The following is a 4,445-nucleotide window of genomic DNA, read 5'->3' as shown; positions in this document are numbered from 1 at the left end:
TGGAAGGTGGTCGGGCGCAGGGAGGTGGGTGGCTCAACGCAGGAGCACCCCCTACTGGCCCGCCTCACGTGGTGGAAACAGCGGAGGGATACGAATACCCAGCTGTGTTCCTGAGGTGGGATCTCTGCACCCGCCACAAGCTGCACGTCCAGCAAAACCAGAGCAGACCCCCGGGGGGGAGCGGGCTTCTGTGGGCATGCGAAGCAACAAGAGCGCCTTTGAAGGGATGGAAACTGCTGTGCTACGGCGCTTTGGGACTGATGCCTGCACCGTTCCTGCCAGAGTCCTCTTGCACTCCCTGCCCAGGACAGGACTGGGCGAGCACGGCTGAAATCGCACTGGGCACACGCAACGGGGGATTGCTACTCTGCAGCCACATTGCCTCCCAGCCAGCAGTGCCCACCCAGGGCTACCAGCAGACTCAGAGCAGGGTGGAAAACTACAGCTGAGGATGCTCCCAAGCATCATCCAGAGTCTCGCTGCAGGACCACGTGGTGTCAGGGCTGCAGTGGGGCTTCTCCCCCCTCCTTTTACTACTTTTGCTAGGAAGATTTGGCTGAAAATGGAAGGAGCTTTGCTGCTCCAGACAGCCAAAGACGTGTGCTGGACTGACATGTCTTTCCCCACCGCTCAAGCCTGGCTTACGGACTGGATCAGACCTGCCTCCAACCACTTTGCCATGCTGGCACCCTGCCGCCTTCGTACGGCTCTACCAAGCCACCTTGGGCCTGGCCCCGGGGCCAGCCCCCCTGCTATTTCAGCTCTCTGGCTGCAGCAGTGATCGCCAGCCGTGCATTCATGCATCTGGCTGTGCAGTGCAGACAAACACCCACTAGGGAGCAGAGCAAGCCAGACAAACTCGTGCCATGCAATAACTCCCACGTCTGCTCCGCAGCCCATGGTGCAAAGCTAATGCCTGCACCGGACCGTACATGCCCAGGCCCACGGCCCCGCGCATCCCCATCCATCCCAAAACACACGGTAACTGCATTTCACATAGCCTCATTCATTCACCCCATCTGGTCATTAAAACAGCCACCGATGACGAGCTCAGCGCTGCGCCTGCCGCTCGAGGGGTTCAGCAGCAAAGGTGCCATCGCCACAAGCGCAGAGCACAACATTATCACCCTGGCCCTCACAACCCACGGTCTCATGGAGCTTCCTGCTGCCTAGCTCTGATTTCAAGACAACTGGTTTTTGGGAGGCCAAATGCAAAACGGCAGCCTTTCCAAAATGGTACCTGTGCGCGTGGGTGTAGGTGTGCTTGTGCATATGCACAGCTATGTGCGCACATACATACACAGAGAGCCCAGAAAAGCCTTGCGATAAACAAATAAATAAATAAACGTGATGAATTTGAGCTGTCTCGAGAAGACAGACCAGTGCTGCTTATCACCCACGATTTGACCAGATAGCTGCTTCAGAAAACAGACGCTGGGCTTTTTATAATAAATGAAAGCAATAAAGGCAAAGTGCCTGCTCAGAGCTATAATTAAGAAGCCCCCAGGCTGAGAGTGAGGGGAGTTGTTCCCAGGCGAGGCGGGTGGTGGGTGCATGGGGGCCGGGGTGCTCTGTGCCACCCCAGGGATCCCCTCCCCACCAGGGTGCCCTCCCCAAAGAGGGGTGCAACGCAATACCCATCAAATGTGCAACACAATACCCATTGCCAGTGGCTGTTTTGCATTTCCTTTTGCCTGCATTAAAGCTGATTTTCTATGCGCGCTGTGCAAACTGGTCTGATTACATTTCCATTTTTCCCTGAAGAAAAGGGTCTTGCCCTTGTAAGGCCAGATGGATTTCGGGCCCCCACCTTCCTTAATAGCTTGTCTGAGGGGACAGGGATTAGGACTCACTCGCACAGTTCGAGCTACAAGTAGTTCTGTTCTGCTGCATCCCATCCCCGGTTTCCATGGGGACCAAGAGACAGAGTCAGTGGGCCTGATCCTGCTCTTCCATGAACAAATGCAGGGCAGGAGTGACTCCACCGCGGGCAGTGGACTGATATGGGGAGGGAAGGGGCTGGAGACTGGTGAAACGGGAAGCAGAGCAAAGCCCGGGGCCTGCCTCTCTCGTGTCAGCATCGTCTATCAGTCACAAAGCTCATTGCCTGCCACAAAGTTGGGCAGTGCCACCACCGCAGTTCATTCCTGACCCACCAGCTCCTGCTACTGCAGACCAGGGGCCTGATAGCACCCGGTCCCAATCCCGTGCTCACACTGACCTGCACCACAGTCCTGGCCTGGGTCACCCCGGACACCTACAGCCCCTGTCCCTGGCTCAGTGCTCACAACATGGTGGTCCCAGGTAAATCTGGGTCCAACTCCCAAAGGAGGGAAGTAGACGGGGTGATATGGCCTCTCGCTCCCAGTTTCCAACCAGTCTGCATTTACATGGCCTGACACAATCAAGGGAAGCAAGACGGAGGGGTAAGGTGAGGCCGAGGAACTCGTGTCAGTTGTGACTGAAGCTGGTGCTCCAGGAGGGAAGGGCTAATGCCCCTGGCTGCACTTCCAACCCTCCAGTTGGGGAGCTGCCTTTCCACCCAGCTGCCAGCCTCCCATCCCCAAGCCACCAGCTCATCTGCTCATCCTGGGAGCTAATGGCAAGCGCTGCTTGGAGCCGTTCTGCAAACTGTCTCGCCATTAGCAACTCAGGCTGCGGCTGGAGTGATGATGGGCCAAACGCTCGGCACCAAAGGGCAAAGAAGGCTTTAAAACATGGGTTATTGTGGAGGCCGGCAATCCTCCCGCCACGCGGACAGAGGCAGGGCAAGCAAGGGCACAAATAAGCTTGCTCTCTTTTTGCTTTAGCGTGCAGGCTCTCCGCGGCCGGGGGCCGTGGCTTTGTGCCTAGGCAGCACTAGGTATAGGGCGCCTCCAAAACCACAGTGATATAATTAGCACAGATAAGATAGCCACTTCGCTCTAGCCTGGCATCAGAAATGGCCTGTTAAATGATACGGTCTATCTGCCTGCCAGCTCCAGATTGCTCCCTGCGGCACATTATCTGTACCTTTCCCCAGCCTAGCTTCAAGTGTCTCCAGTGATCGGGCTCCCTGCGCCCCTTGGGAGATGCTTCCAGAGCTTGACAGATCTCACCACCACGGGCTCCCCCCCCCAGTCATATTCAGCCTCCATGTCCCTGTGCTCCATTTCATCCTATTACTCCATATCAAATGTTATTAAAGCGGCTTGGCCTCTTCTCTTGGAGCCCACGAGACTGCCTCGCCTCGTCTGGGCGATAATCCTCCCCGTGCTGCATGAAGGCTGGCGACAGGGAAGCAACCCATTGCAAGGGCTTGCTAGGACCGAGGAGTGTTTGGCTCTGCTGAAGATGACTGGGTCTGGCCCCTTGTTCACGCTGGTGGCTATTTCAATCCAGCAGCCACCACCTGACCCAAGCCAGGGACTTGCACAGCACTTGCTGACTCGGCAGCATCAGGTTAAACCCAGGAAAGCTGGAAATCTGCAGGAGGTACGGCCAGGCGGCGAAACGCCTTGGACAGCCAGCGCCTTCGGAAAGCACGAGGCCAGGGCTGGAGGGCAGTTATAACACAGGGCCCTGTTTGGCAGAGTTCAAGAGCTCACATAACCCCCCACCCATGTGCTAGGCACGAAGGCAGAGCACCCGGTCTGGCAAGCGTGCCATGGGGCCGCTGACGGAGCATGAGGAAGGAGCTGGGCATTTGATAGCAGCCTTCACCTCCCTGCAGGATGGATCCAAAGAGGACGGAGCTGGGCTGCTCTCGGTGGGGGCAGACAACAGAACAAGGAGCAATGGGCTCAAGTTGCAGCAAGGCAAGTTTAGGTTGGATATTAGGAAAAACTCTTTCACCAGGAGAGTGGTGAAGCACTGAAATGGGCTGTCCAGAGAGGTGGTGGATTTTCTATCCTTGCACCATGGATGGGCAGAGGGCGGCCTGGCAGTGGGCACCAACTCTAAGCCAGTGGGGACCTACCTTTTTGGCAAACATGCTGCAAATTAAGTCCCAGACCCCACCGAGCACCACTCCGATCCCCTTCCCCAGCCCGATCTGCTGCTCTCTGCTTTCTGCTCCCTGCCCTACTGCCACTAGGCTGCCTGCTCCCTTCCTAATCAACCGTGTGCCACACAGAGAGGCTGCCTGTGCCACTTGTAGCATACATGCCACAGGTTGCCCACGCCTGCTCTAGGCAATGCTTGACAGGGCCAGGAGCATGCTGGTTTCTACCGCTCTCTAAATGAGAATCTGTTTCATATGTTAATTAGCAACATGCTTGTGCGCCGGGAGGCGGGGGCAGTCATTGCAGTGGTTGATATGGGGTTTCTCTGCAGCAGGATCAAAGGTTCAGGCATAATCCAAGGATCGTGGGCAGGGATACTTAACGTAATGACTGTTTAGTTATGTGCTCTTTCATAAGATACCCCCCTGGAGTTCCCCTGGAAGTCAACAGAGCCCCCAGGTT

At 56.5% G+C, this 4,445-nt stretch overlaps 1 long non-coding RNA gene across 1 annotated transcript in view; it reads right to left on the bottom strand.

Annotated features, from left to right (window-relative positions):
* LOC109294170 overlaps window positions 1–4,045 on the bottom strand; it is a 31,267-nt gene extending 27,222 nt beyond the window's left edge. The window contains exon 1 of the long non-coding RNA XR_002096475.1: window positions 3,959–4,045. This is a non-coding gene — a long non-coding RNA (uncharacterized LOC109294170). The remainder of the gene's footprint in view (window positions 1–3,958) is intronic.
* Between the last annotated feature and the right edge of the window lie 400 nt (window positions 4,046–4,445).

Source organism: Gavialis gangeticus, unplaced genomic scaffold, assembly GCF_001723915.1.
Source record: "Gavialis gangeticus isolate Ggan-Ray unplaced genomic scaffold, GavGan_comp1, whole genome shotgun sequence".
Taxonomy (NCBI): Eukaryota; Metazoa; Chordata; order Crocodylia; family Gavialidae; genus Gavialis; species Gavialis gangeticus.
Note: the sequence above shows the minus strand (reverse complement) of the source record. Positions and strands in the feature narration are given on the sequence as shown.